Source organism: Camelus bactrianus, chromosome 11, assembly GCF_048773025.1.
Source record: "Camelus bactrianus isolate YW-2024 breed Bactrian camel chromosome 11, ASM4877302v1, whole genome shotgun sequence".
Taxonomy (NCBI): domain Eukaryota; kingdom Metazoa; phylum Chordata; class Mammalia; order Artiodactyla; family Camelidae; genus Camelus; species Camelus bactrianus.
Genome location: NC_133549.1, coordinates 2,449,630 through 2,464,899, shown reverse-complemented (window position 1 = coordinate 2,464,899; position 15,270 = coordinate 2,449,630). Strand labels below are relative to the sequence as shown.

Here is a 15,270-nt window from a genome sequence, read left to right as displayed (position 1 = left end):
TGCAAAGCATATACGAGCATCCCCATCTCACAGACGAGGGAGAAACTCAGAACAAACTGACTCAGGCTCACGTGGCTCAGTGGCAGCGCGTGCATGCAAACCCAAGTCAAATCACTACACCCCTTCTTCTATGTACAAAATCACCTCCCACCAAATGACACACAGCGGCTGGGTCAATACTCAGGGAACTCAGTACACTTTTCAGCTTTAAGGTGCTCAAGAGGCCGCTTCTAGCTGCTTTATAAAATCCCGGCTCACTGGTTGCTAACACTGGAATAAAAGACCGATTTTGCCATTGTTTGCACAGCAAGTCTGAAATGTTCACAGCGAGATGACAGAATAAAACAAAGATATAAGCAGAATAATTTTTCCAGGTAGACAGACATAATGGACATTGTGCTATTCTGAAGCACTAAGCAAAGGAATCAAAGCAAAAAAATATTTGTTAAGCCTTCTTTTACAAACAGGAAAATTAAGACTGTATGAAGGTGCAACAGCGCCTCCTATGGCTAAAAAGACCTTCCAGGTTGCCGGGAAAGATGCAACACAAAAATTGCCTGTCGGATCAGAAACGAGAATCAGATAACTAAAAGCTTATGTAGCACATACTGCAGTTTGCTTCGGGGAAGGGAGGGGTATTCAGTATTTAATCTGACATTGCTAATACTCTTGAATATAAACAAAAGACACAGGCTCATGGAAACTCATCTTAGAAGAGGAAAGAATCCAGTCCAGCCAGTTCATTTTACAGGAGGGGAGACTGAGATCTGGGATCTGTCCTTCCGGCAATCAGCAGCAAAGCTCTCTCTCCTAGGCCTCATGTCATGCACTGTAGCAAAAACCAACAGATCTGTACTAGACCTCTATTCATAAAAGTCACGTCTGTATTTTTCCAACAGTAGGTAATCTAAGTATCTTCCAAAATACTTCTCAAAGAGCCAGGAAATCATACAAGTGTATTGAAATACAAAAACATTTATTTGCACATTAAAACAGCATGAGCTTTATTCTATTAAAAAAAAGTGACATGTCAAATCAATGTTTTGATATTTTAAAACCTATTAAGCATGCAGAAAAATAAATCAAAATTTCTTTAATCACAAAAGAAAGAAGCTTATTCCCTTAAAATGATCAATGTGGATTTTTCTAAACTTAATAGTTCTGGTCAGATTTCCACGAATTTAAATGTCTCAGTGGATGGTTACACGGCAACATGAATTCTGAGTTGTAACAACACACATTCTGTGTAAATAATCTTCAAGGCCGTCTGCTTAAGGTGATTTAACTAGTCCCTGTCTCACTAGAATGATACAGATTTCATTAAACCTTCATACTGCACACACACACAAAACCCTGAATCCTTGTTACTTTAAGCCATATTCATATGTTCATATATATGCATATTGAATATGCATCAGAAACAAGCCACCCTCTTTAGTATTCAGAGTTGATCCTTCTAAACTATCTGTCCTTGTGACAGCATATTTTTACTAAGCAGCTCTTGGGTGCTTCGTATACAAGGCGTCTACATCTCACAGTCAAACAAGGTAAACGGCATCACTCAAATTTCACAAATGAGGAAATGTACTTAAGCCATGAAAACAACTTACATATTCATCATCAGGAAAGAAAAGAGTAAAGATTTTACTTACAATATTCACTGACAAAACTTTCCTCCATACTAAGACTACATAGAACCAATTCAGTCTTTGTAAATTTTTCTGTCAATAAGCACCACTAGAGAAAAACAAGCAACATCATTAGCAATGGTTGGACTTTCAAAGCCCACTCCTATTTTGCACTATAATCATTTCTAATGTTTTGTTTTTAGTGTTTACAGAGCACTAAAATAAAAAAAAAATATAAACTTTTTAAGTCATTGCCTGAGAATGCAACATTTGTGAAAATGTACAATTTCAATTTATGCCACTCTGTCTCACATTCTCACTGGTGTCTCTCCTTTGAAGGCTTCATCAAACTGAGACCGCTAAAATCATTCATTTATGGACTCACAGGAGTTCGGGAAACCACTCAACACGGGGCTGATCAGAGGAGCCATTGAGAAAGCATCCTGTGCAGCCTGGGTTCCAGCCCTGAGTCTGCCAGCGCCAGCTGTGTGAGATTTTGGACAAGCTGCCCCATCTCTCAATCCCTCAGCTGCAAAAAAGGAGACACTGACACCTACCCTTAAACACCTGCTATGAGGTAAAACATGAGGAAAGCATTTTAGCCTTAGGGAGGTGTCCACTCAGAGCAAGCTTGGTCATTATGATGATGAGGATTACTTTTAATAAGTTAAGGCAGACAAAAAATTAGAAATCACCATAAAGGAGAAACATTTTATGTCAATGAGCATTTCCTTTTGAATGGATTGCAGAATGTTTTATAGAACTTTTTAATAAACCAAATTTTGTCCACTAATTAAAGATTTACAGGTTCATGGACATGTCTCCAGAAAAAGAATTAGAGGCCTCTAACCTCTGAATACTAAGAAAGAAAAGTTTAAAAAAAGTCACGGGGGAGATTATACCTCACTTGAGAGAGTATGTGCTCAGCATGAATGAGACACTCAGTTCAAACACCAGTAACTCCATTTAAAGACTCTTTTTTTTCAAGAAATGGAGAATTAAATCAAAAAGATGGAGGAATACAGAATTTTTTTAGAGACTCAACTCAGATTTAAGATGGGGGAAAAATATCCATTTCTCATAGGAAATCTTGAGAACTATGTAAACCGGATCTGAGTTGTCTAATCTTTTAACATTATACATGAATTCATATTACCAAGTCTTAAAACTGCCTGATAACCCACAGTGGTGATACTGATCATAACAGCTGCCAACACGGATCGAGCTCCGGCTAGGACTGCTCTGTTCGGCCATCACTGCCCCTGAGGCCTCACCAGGCTGAGAGCACTAAATTTTGTCATTCATGAGCATCTCGTGTAAGTCCTCCCTTTGTGCTCCTCACTCTCCCCTCACCAGCCCCTCTGAGGGAAGCACTGTTATCATCTTCCCCACCCGCAGATAAGGCCACTGAGGCACAGAGACTAAACCTGCTCCAGGTCACATCGGCATTAAAGGACGTCTATATTTCTGCTGTTTTACTATTGACAAAGGAATCTGAGATATCAATTCAAGGGAGACTGTTAAATAATAAACTCTGTCAGGTCTTCACCTCAAAGAGCAGATACTATAGATTCCTGATGTAGGATGAGGCTGCCGCCACAAACTGACTCAGCTTGAAATTAATATCCAAGATGAAGCAGCGGATACACGTAAATATTCACGATTGTCAACTCCGCTCATGGGTCTGGGCCCTTCACTGACTGAACGGGGGTGAAATCCCCACCTCTGTCAGGGATGGAAGCGCGGCTCTTCCCAGTGTCACCCAGGCTTCATGGGCTGTTTCCCCCCACAGGCTGTCCTCAATGATTAAAAATCTCTCAAGATTTTTACACCATGCAAAACTGAAAGACATTTCTGCAGATGGAGCACTTTCTCAGGCTTAAAAATTTTTTGCTTACACTCAGCAAGGGGGAAAATAACACATGACTCTGCAAAGTCTCTGAGCCTCACCACTCACAGGAGTAGAATGGCCTCAGCACAAGATGACTCTTCACGGATGAGAACAAAATAAAGCCGCCCCCAACCACAGGCACTCCCAGAGACAGCGCTCAGCAGTCTTCTGCACACTCACGGTTGTGCAGCCCTCACCACCATCTATTTCCAGAACACTTCATCACCCCAGAAGAACACCCCTGTCACTAGCAGTCACTCCCCAACCCCCCTCCACCCAGCCCCTTGCAACCATCACCTGCTCTCTGCCTCTGCATGTGCCTATTCTGAGCATTTCAGATCACTGAAGTCAACAATATGTGGCCGTTTGTGTCTGCTTCCTTTCACTTAACGTGCTGTTATCAAGGCTCGTCCATGTTGAAGTGGTATCAGCATCTCTCTTTTTTTTTTTTGAAAGTGTTAAAGTTTATTAGAAGGTGGTAAGTACTATCAAAAAGAGTAGAGAGGAGCATAAGTGATTGTGTTTCAAAGGGAAAAGGGCGGGTTGAGCAGTCAGGGTGGACTTCCCAGAGCAGGTGGCCTTTTTCATATTCCCCTTTATTTATTTTTTCTTTTTTTTTTTCACTCTTACGTCTGAATAATGTTCCACTACATGGAGATACTACATTCTGTTCATCCATTCAGCAGCTATGTATGGACGAGGTCCAGAAGAATGAGTGTAAGAGGTGACTAGGCAGGGATGGCATTTAAGCAAATGGCAAGATGTGCTTCCAAAAAAAAAAAAAAAAAAGCCAACAAACAGAGGCACAAGGAAATTCAGCGCGTTTCTGAGAAAGTGCATGCTTGCTTCAGCATGACTGCCCTGCAGGGCTGGGGGGGTGGGGAGTGACAGGAGACACAATGAGGGAGTCACCTGGGAATATTCCCCATGCAAGCAGCTCAGCCAATTCTCCTCCCTCATCCTGTATTTTAGAGCCATTTTGATAGGTTTTCTATTTCAAGTAACAGTACTTAGTTACACATCTGATCATCTGCATCAGTTCACCTTACCTCCAAGCCACAGAAAGTCATTCACTGACTGGAGCAGCTCCAAGACATAACGGTGGTGGACCAGGGAGTCCTGCAGCATCCCGGCCTGCAGGCACAAACCCCCACATGTTCCATGGTGATGTCTGGAAAGTAAAATGCATGGAAATATCTCACTGCTTGTGCACGATATCTGCCCCCAAATTGCCCCAAAATCATGCTGGCAAAGCACTACTGAGCCCTCTCACTACAAAAAAAAAAAAAAAAAAGATAGAGAGAGAGAGAACAGAAAAGAAAAGAATAAAGCTAAGAAGGCAAATTTAGGGTCTTCCATTGAAAACCATCAAGCATCACTGCCAGTATCTCAGCTGGAATGGTCCTGTCTTCAAAAACCACTGCGCAGTTACATTGCAAACGTGATAGACATATATGTATTCCACGTAGATGATATTACAGTAGGATTTTTCTTTTCGAAATTTCCAGTTGCAACATTAACACAAGAGAGTTTATGTTTCAGCTTTAAAAAAATCAATTATCTTCCACTTTCTTAATTTTGAACCTATTATTATTTTATAAAGGGTGCTATGCTGCACATTATAAACCAACTGTTTGGCTTCTGCCAACAAGAACTTTATGACTTCACTATTTCAGAGCAAGATTTAATGATGCTTTGAGAAGTGGGGCCTGGGGCGCTCACTAACAGCTCTTTAAATACTGACAAGGATGTGCTATTTAAGTAATGCAAAGTCTCTAACTCTACATTAACTCAGAAACCAAAGAAACTACACCAAAGCCTTACTTTATCATTTTTAAATTTTGCTATTCTTTTGAATATTAAATTTTTAAAAGATAAGATTTTTTTTTGAGAAATACAGCAGCTGTATTAAATTTCCTCTCACCAAGAAAGCAGTCTTTATCAAGAATAAATACGCCTATGGAAATCCAAAAGACGGGACGTTTCTAGCTAAGTGAACATGCAGATCTCAACACAAGCCTAAATCCTATCAGATCTCACTCGAATGAGCTCAACAAAGTCCTGGACTACCCTGAAACTTAGCTCTTCTGTTCCAAATGTTGGCTGAGCTAAGATCATCACACAAGGCAGGGAAGAAGAGAAAAGTCCACCTGGCTGCATCCGTTTTCTTCCAGCCACAAGGTGCCGCTAGGGGGTCCCCGTTAATAAGCCCTCCCGAAGAGGAAATCCGGCATCCACACTGCCCCTGCCGTCCCCAAGCAGCCCCGACGCCCCTCTCCCACTGGTGGCCCCCCAGCCTGTCAATGGTCTTCTAATGACCCTCCCAGCTGGTGGCACTCTCCCCCTCTTCCCCGCTTCACACACACACACACACACACACACACACACACACACACAGCCAGGACAGCCTTCCCAAAGAACAAATTTGATTACGTCACCCCCACTTCAAACCCTTCAGAGGCTCCCTGGTAGAGTTCTAGCCCCACCCCCGACCCTGCTCGCCCAGCCTCACCTCAGTACCCAGGTCCCCAATGACCTCAGGTGCCCCCTGACCTGCTGCTACTTCCCACTTGCCTCCAGGCTCATTTTGACTGTTTGTCAAGGAAGCCTTCCTTCCCTCGAACCTCTGCACTTTGGGTTAGGTGCCCCTGCTGTGTTCCTAGAACATTCTATGCTAAGACAACTTCTGACACTGCTAAGCTCTCAAGAAGCAATACATTTTGCTTACTACTGTGAGTCCACCCTCTCTCCCCTGGACACTCAGAATTGCATGTGTTATGAATAAATGAATGAAGGGGTGGGTCTTAAAGGGACGGGCAGAGCTGCTCTCGCCCACCCCGACCCCTTCTTTCTGTAGAACATCAGAAGCAAAACCAGGAGTACCTCTCCTGAGGGTCACTTTCTGCTGACACCCTTCACTGCCTCTTCTGTGTCAGTTCTAGTAAAAAACCAAGCTCCTCCAAAGCCCTCCAACCCTAGGCCCACTCCAGGGTCCTCCCAAACAGGGGCACCCTCCACCCTGGACCACACAGTGCACTCTCCCCGAGTCCCCACCCCACAAGCCTCCAGGCCTCTACCCGGGCTGCTCCTGCCACCTGAGTCACCCTCTTGATTCCTTCTCCTGGCTGACTCTTACTCTGCCCTCATAAGTGAATGTAGAGCCCATTTCTTCAAGGAAGCCCTCTCTGATGATGTCCTTTAGCTCTTGGCTGGGCTCCCTCTACAGCAGGACTGCTTGGCGACCAACTGGTGTTTGTCCACCTGCTCCTCGGAGACCATGACCTCTTGGAGGCCACGTGGGAAAAAGGAGTGAGATGACAAGAGGGGTGGGAAGAGCAAAAAGCAAAATCACAGCCCAAGTCCCAGATTCAAGGATTCTGTCTCAGAAGAAAAGAATAAAATGTTTCATACGTATGTCATTTGGCTATGAGTTTTGTGGCTCATGGAAAGCAAGAGGTTGGTGTTCTAGTCTAAAATCCAAGTTACATGCAAAGAAATGTACATATTCATATCCAAAGGAAACCAGAGCTGCTCAACAGTTTGCAGTTAAAATCAAAGGAACTCTGATAAAGGCAATCTCTCTCTCTCTTTTTTTTTTTTTTTTGTATCATATAGTTGTAGAATTATTTGTATAACTAAGTGATGGCTACAGCCTATGATTCTGCACTGGAGTGTTTGGGGCTGAGGAAGCCCAGATTACATGCACTGTGTAAATACAATCACACCAACACACTGACAGGCGCCCTAGTGGCTGAGCTGAAGTTCCAAAGCAGACAACCTTACGTTGCAAGACAGCTCTCATTAGAAAGTAAGGAATGCAATGTTCTGTACTCAATTACATACGTTATATGGGCCATTAAGCGATAGTGCATCTTGTCTAATGAAACCCCAAAATAAATTGTTAACGTCGATTTTCTCCATCTGACCCTTCTTTGCTAACTTTGGATATCAAACCCTCACTCCATACGGAAAGCTCAGATCTACGCTGCAGCAGGTTACATCCCGTGGAAGAAAGCCTATCAAGGGAGAACTGGAGAGTTTCCCTTCAGAAGCTGCTAAGTCTGGTTTTGCACCTGTACGTCATTTGCAACCACGTCAGCGTCAAAGGAGTAAGACCTTACCTCTGTGGGGCGAAAATCACTGCGGTGCTTCTGAACCATTAAAGAACACTGAGCTTTGTGAAACAGTCCTGAGGCACTTAAATCGTACTTTTTGTGAAAGGCTCCAAAACTGACCCAATTCACCAATCCAGGTAAAACAGGGAGGTACCGGAATTAGTAGATAGAACATGCCCTTGAAGTCTGACAAGGCCCTGCTTGAATCTTGCTACAGCATTGACTAGCTGCTAAACGGACCAATTCCTTAACCCCTCTGAGAAGGCTTCCCAATCTGCAAAAGGGGGCTGCCACCGCCCACCTGGGAGACATGGATGTGAATGCAACACGCAAGTAGTGCAGCCGACTGGTACCTGACACGAGGCCTGGCTAGTTTCCCTCCGCTGCCCTTCTCCCCCTTTAAACTTGCATTGTTCCCCCTGGTAAGGGTCAAGCCCCCGGACCAGACTGCCCGATTCTTCTGTGTATTCCCGGATACATGCCTTAACTTTAGGAGGCCAGAAAAAGAACTATCTCCTCCAACGTCACTATCAATGTTCTTAAGAGTCTGGGTTTTTTTAACTCTATTTTGCAGGGAGACTATTCCAGAAATGTCCAACCACCATTCTCCACTTTGGCTCCTCTCCCAGCGCCCTTCCCTTCTCACCTCAAATCTTCTGTCTGCTGGCCTTTTGTTCGTGGGAAAGAGAGTCCGCTAGGGTGGAGACTCCCTAGGCCTCTGTCCCTCCCTCACAGGTGAGTGTGACTACCTTCTCCCCACTCCCCACTCCGACTCCAGCTTCCGAGAGGGTTCCCCTCCCGGACCATGCAGCCTTTGCATCATCCCAAGACACGCACACGTGGCCACAACCCTCCCTTCAGATTTCTTCGTGGCCCTGCCCACCCCCAAGACCCTTAAGGATAAATGCCATTGCTCTGAAAATCCCAAACGCCACTGACTGACACACCAAAGCTGCATGGTCTGGGCTTTCCTCCAACCCAGACACAGCCCTGCCCCGCCTCAGCCTCAGTCTGCACCTCTCGAGATGAGCTCATCCACCTGCACGGCTGTGAACACCAGCTAAGAATGACGACTCCCAACGTGTATCTGTGGTCCGGCTCCTTCACCTGAGCCCCAGGGCCATAGACCCGAGTGCCTCTTTGAAGTCCTAACTTGGATGACAAATGGAATCTTAAAAATGCCTCATGTCCACCATTTACTCTAGAGTTCGATTCCTGGCAGGTACCTCCCAGGCTCCCGATTTTAGTAACAGACCCAGAACCCACCTAGGTGTTTGAGGTCACATTCAATTTCCCCTGTTCCTCCCCCCGGCCCTGCCCTGGAATCAGTCCTGTCATTTCTATCGCTAAGCCAGTCTCAAGTCTGGTTCTGCAAGGACCACGGATGGAACCCCACAAGCTCATAGCAAGGTGCAGTGCGTCACAGTCCTCCGAAGAGAGCTCCCTGGAGGGGGAGGCATCTCCTGCCGTTGGTCACCTCAGAAGGCACTGGATTCTCACAAAGGAGTCCCAGGAGAAGGGACTCAAGTTTCTCCTGTGGTCTGAACTTTGAAGGGCCCGAGGTTTGGGGCAGTTCCTAGTTAGCAGACACACCTGCCAGTGAGCAGATGAGGATGGGGGAACCCAGGCAAGGCTGTTCTCACTCCGACCCCTGGGCTATCGGGAGCCACGGGAAAGGCCTGTGTCCAAGGCACAGCCCAGCCTTCACAGATCCCAGCCTGCATTTGCCAACCCAGATAGCCTAGACACCTACTTGCTACTCTTACTTCTGTTCTGTTCCCCCCCAGAATGTGATGGACTCTTTCAGAAAGTCTGGCCTGTCTCAAGCGAGACCAAGTCAGTGAAGGATGAAGTGTCCACAATTTGACCAGGGCATGAAAGGAGAAACAAGGCATCATGGCCAGCATGACGGTGGTGGCCAAACCCTTTCCCCGGGTGAGATGAACCAGGGTGTGGGTGAGAATGCAAGGTCACTTCACGGCTGACTGGGGTGTTGGAGACTCACTACCGCAAACTAACGACACGGCCGTCAGTGGTGGACGTCAGCTGCAACAGACACGGAGTCAGCTATTTACTGCCAACATGGGTTAATAGTAAAGGCTGGTACAGGGAGGCCTGCATGGCTGCTGAGGCAAACCACAGACCCGGCTCTGAATGCCCACTGGCTGGAGCAGAGAGGAAGCTACGGTCCCCTTTAGCGGTCCCTGTGTCCACCAGATCCAAGTGAGGCAGCTACTTAGGAGAAGGCCATGTTGTTCTGATACTCAGAAAAACCAGCCTCGTAAAGGGAAAATAAGAGTGGCATGGAGTTTAGACCCGCTCCTGCCTCTCTATGAAGGCAAAGTAAAGTAAATGGCACGGGGAAGGTGAATGCAAAAACAAAAAACAAAAAACATAAAACCGGTGACTGCTTCCTCCAACAGCATCCCCTGCAGCTGCTCATCTCCGAGCCTGCCACTTTCTCACCAGTGACCACCGGCCAGGAAGCTCCGTCACGCACGTCACACAGCGACAGCCCGGAACCGCGTGCCAAGCACGTTTGTGTGAAAGCCAGAATCAAGGAAGATGCTGCAGATTTTGACTTTCCAAGTTTAAATACTCCATGAAAAAAATCCCTCAGCAGCCGCCAAAATCAATTCGCATCTCGCTTCTTCAAAACAATCAAACAAATTTAATAAGGGCGCATTTGTCACCAAACATAAGGAGGACCAAACTGGTTCCTCAAAGCAAGGATTTTAACAGGTATCAAACACCAGTGGGTGATGTGCTAACAAAGCAAAAATTCCAAAAAACTAGAAAATAAAAAGATGACTAGGATAATATATGGATGAAGGCAACTGTTAAGGTTTTTGCTTTTTAAAGCGATGGGGAAAGCACGGAGGACAATCTGGCTATTTCCAATGCAGGGTGTGCACAGTCCACTTTTCAGACGCAACAACATGCTCACAGGGCGGTACAAGATAGAAAGGGAAATAGAAAAAGGAAAAGAGGAACAGCGAAAATTAGAAACACATGAGAACAAAAATAACTGACAGCAATTACAAGAATTTACGTGAGTTTGGTGAGGACAGGGACGAGGGGACGGTGAGACCCAACCTCACCTATTGTTCCAGGGAAGGCAGGGGCCTGAGGCGAGCGGCGCTGCTGGGGGACCCCAACGTGGTCAGCGCCCCAAACCTAAACTTCACCTAGATGCGTGTAGACAGCTTTTGAGCTACAAAATGTGGTCGCATTTCAAGCTGGACAATTTTACTCACTCCCACCAAGAGTAACAGGAGAGAGTAAGGCTCTGTTCCTGCACAAAAGCATTGTTTAAAAAAGTAATGACTGTGGAATAGTAAAAGCAACAATGGAGTAAAAGTGACTGGAGGAGAGCGTACTTGACCCGAGCTCACTGGCCGCGTTATCTCACTGACGTTCAGATGCTGGCTGAGCCCTTACGGTACCAAAACAGACAGACCCACCAGGAGGGAGGTTTAATGCGCTGCTGTATTTTGATGCCGAGAGCCATGACTGGTACACGAGGTTCTGGGTAAACAATGGTGACAGTGTCAACCACTATGGGCTAAGCACACAACCAGCTACTCCGCCAAATCCCAAGGACACACTTCAAAAGGAAAAAACAAGCTGGCATTCTCTGGTGGGTCTGCAGACTCAGAGCCAAGCAGTTGCTGAGCAAACATGTCACCAGTGCCTCCTGTGACAAAAGAGGAGGCACTGGCCAGGGGGCTGAGGCAGGGCTCCAGGCTTCCACTGCTCACCCACCATTCTGTCCAGGGGGAGAAGGTGGTCCCTGCTTACGTTGCACCGATGCACCTACATTGACTGACACCTGGGGACTGAGCAGGAGGTGACAGGTGACGGGAATGGAGCCAGCCTGGGAGTGGCACGGTGGTGGCATCTGTGCCCTAAGCTTTTCCCAGACCACTACATCTGCCAGCTCATCTACAAGAAGCAGAAGGGGAGAAAGCCGTGTAGATCACAGGGCCCTGCGAGGACAAGTACAGGTCATGGCCACGACATGCCTCGCCCCTTCCTTAAGCCATAGAGGTATGTCCGGGGAGGAAGTGAAAATTCATCCAGAGCCCACCAGGCACCACAAGCAGGTGGGACTCGGGTCCCCTGTGCCTGTCACTCACAGGACTGGTCTGGACTATCTTTTTATCAATTCTCTGGCATCTTCTCCTCCAACTTACCAACAACCAGAAAGTAGAATCTGATTTTAGACTCACAGAGAATCGCAGAACACCTCCTCCACATCGGGCCCGGCAGCACGTGCCAGGTCCTCCGACCGTCACCTGTGGGACCGCCATGAGCCCTCTCCAGAGTCAAGGCCCGAGGCCGTAGGCCGGGGGGACACAGATTCCCACAATCTCCCCAGTAAAGGGGGACCACCTCTCGGCAAAGGCATTTCACCCTCTTCTGCCCGAGGGACATCTCGATAGATACACAGGGAAACAGAGCAGAAGATGGGGGGGTAGGCAGCCCAGAAGAGCTCGTCTGCACTTCCAAGGCAAAGTGGGTCCGTTGACCTAATCACAGGGACAAAGTGAGGACGAATCTTTCCCTGCTGTGCCCCATACTCCGTGACACGCCTTTCCCTGCGTAAGGAGCTCATTTGGAAGCCCCTGGCAGTGTTTCTCTTGTCCTAAATTGGCATGGTGGTTGTCAGGCAGGGAGAGAGGGCCTGAGCCGTGCAGGTGCTGGACCTGGGAAGCAGGAGACACTGGCTCCACCCCCAGCTCAACCAGCGCCTCATTCTGCATCTCAGGATTCAGCGTGACATCTATAAGCAAAGGGATGAGACTGTCTCAGGACAGGCTGTCCAACAGGAATGAAATGTGAGCCATGTAAAGAAAGTTTCCCATTTGCCACGTTTAAAGAGGTAACCCCCCCAAAAAAAACCCTAGAAACTGATTTTAAGAACATATCTTACTTATTCTACTGTATGTAAAATACTATCATTTTGACATGTAATCAATAAAGAAAGTAAGAAGATAGTTTACATTCTTTTTACTAGACAAGTCTCAGCGTCTGATGTGCATTTGACCTAGAGCACATCTCAGCTCAGTGCAGCCTCCTCCCCAGCTCTCCTGGCATCAGTGGCTTTGGCTACTCTATTGGACAGCAACTCCAGGGGTCACACCAGGGTAATTGTCTGAAAAGCGGGAGTAAGTGTCCATAATAACCCTAAAAGAATCTCTCTGAAACAAAGGCGGATTCACTTTTAAACGTCTGAAAACCGGCGGGTTGCTCCTCCCTCACGCCTTGGCTACAAGACAGCCCTCCTCCTTGCTGATCCCTTTCTGGATGTAGGGAAGCAACCCTTCACATAGCCAGGGTGGCCGGGCATCCAGGTAGACTTTCCTGCTCTCTGTGTCCAGTCCCATGAAGTCCTCCTTCTCAAACAGGATGTAGAGCAGGAGGATCTTGTCCCCAGACTTGTCGGATGCACCGTCCAGCCACTTGGACTTGAGCATGATGAAGAGAGACTCAGTGAAGTCCTCGATCCTCTTCTCCACCACCCTGCAGTCCTCGTAAATTGAAGGCCACGTCTGTGCGTGGCTGCTCGGCCACCTCCCCATGCAGCACAAAGACAAAGAGCCGAGAGTCATAGAGCGTGGTGCCATACAGCTCCTCTGCACGTGGAGCTTCTCGAAGGTCTTGGCCAAGAGGCAGTCAGTAATGGTGACAAGGCCCACGACCTTGCGGTGGGTCTGGAATTCGCTCCACCCATTCTCGGGCGCATAGTGATGACTGTAGTGGATACAGAGTGCCCACTGCCAGCCGCACGGGCTGATCTGCCTCACCAAGGAGATTCGCTTATAGATGCACAACAAATTCTGCTCTGAGATGATCCCCACGGGTTGGACCACCACGGGGAGAGTCTGGTGGTCCTCAGCACACTGCACGTAGTCAGGGATGTTCATGTTGCAGGCCCTGACGAGAGGGAAGAGGAGACCGAGGTACATAATGTGCTGCGGGCTGCGGGCCTCACTGGGTTGCGGTGACCTGGTGTGTACCACTCAGAAGGCAGGGGAAGCCCAAGCAAAGCCGGGGGTACAGTTTGTCCTCAGCGTCTGCACATGGCTACCGCAGCTCGGATCACATTACGCAGCTTTTGGTCTAGGCTTCCGCCCTCTGCAGAAAAGGGTCATTTCTTGTTTTCTGTTTCCAAGCACCTAGCCAGACCCTGATGCAAAGTCAGTGCTCAAAACTGCTGAATAAAGGAATGAATAAAGGAACTGCTTCCACACCCCTCAGCAGGATATAATGCAAAGAAACACAGTAGGATCAAAAGACCTGGATTTCAACTCCAATTTATTTAAACTCCTAAGCTGCAGAATACTTGATCAGAAAACTTGCTTTAGGGAGGAGGGTACAGTTCAGTGGTAGAGCACATGCTTAGCATGTATGAGGTCCTGGGTTGAATCCTCAGTACCTCATTTAAAAAAAAATGAAACAAATAAATAAACCTATTTACCCCCCTCAAAAATATTTTTTGAATTCCAAATTCAAGAAAAAAAAAAAACACCTTGCAATTGACACAACATTGTAAACATGAGTATACTTCAATTAAAAAAAAATCCTTGCCTTACAAGAATATATCTGGATTATGGAAGTTTACAAATGTAAAATGCCTAGGGTACCACCTGCATAAGAAGAAAGAACTGTACAAATTTACTATCCCTCATTTATGAGCTATATTTCCTTTGGGGGGTATATAACCTCTCAGAGCTAATTTTCTCAGATTAAAAAAAAGAAGGAAACATTACCGGATTCTCCATACTGCTGAAGAATCAGAGAAACCTATGATAGCATCTGACCCACAGAGTTTACTCAATAAACGCTTTTTGAATGAATGAATAAACAAGCAAAGTGAATGCTGCTCCCTGCCACAGAGCATCATGATGGTACTGCCTGGAAATCCCAAGCCCACGTTTCACCTGACTCTACACTAACCATGGGTGACCTGGGCAGGCCTGTGTGCTCCTCTTAACCCCAGTTTAATCATGAATAGAAATGAGGGCAATAACACAAACCTCAAAGGGTTAGTGAGTCATTACTGAATTGTATCCCAACTTTGCAAGATGGAACCTTTAAAGAAACTTGGGCAAAAAGTCCGTAGGCCCTCTCCATATTATCTCTTACAACTACATGGAAATCTACAATATATCTCAAAATAAAAAGTCTAATTTATTAAAGAGGCTATTGAGGTTAAATGAGCTCACTGTCTCAAATAAGGAACACACAGTACAAATAGGTCAATGCCCAGCCCATGAGATACACTCAGTAAACATTCCCACTGAGCCCACTGGTCCCTCCAACTTCAGAGCACGATGATGTGTCCTCATGGCCAGAGGCCCCTGCACCTGAAACTAACAAAGCTAATGGTCCCCACTTTCAAGAGCCCCTGCCACCACCGTAGGTCTAATTTTGTACTTGTAATTTTTTTCTTTTTATTAAATAGAAAAACGTATTTGCATAGCCTTCAGGTCACCAAAACCTGACTACAGAGATCATGATGGCAGCCCTTCTTCGTGAAACAATAAAATGAAAAGCCATTTCCACAAGATCTCTGTGTAAATCTACTAGGGAACTTCATCCTGGACTGAGAGGAAGAGGACTGGGGAGG

At 46.5% G+C, this 15,270-nt stretch overlaps 1 pseudogene; it reads right to left on the bottom strand.

The window, feature by feature from the left end:
* LOC141579009 (trafficking protein particle complex subunit 9 pseudogene) overlaps nt 1-15,218 on the bottom strand; it is a 168,473-nt pseudogene extending 153,255 nt beyond the window's left edge.
* Between the last annotated feature and the right edge of the window lie 52 nt (nt 15,219-15,270).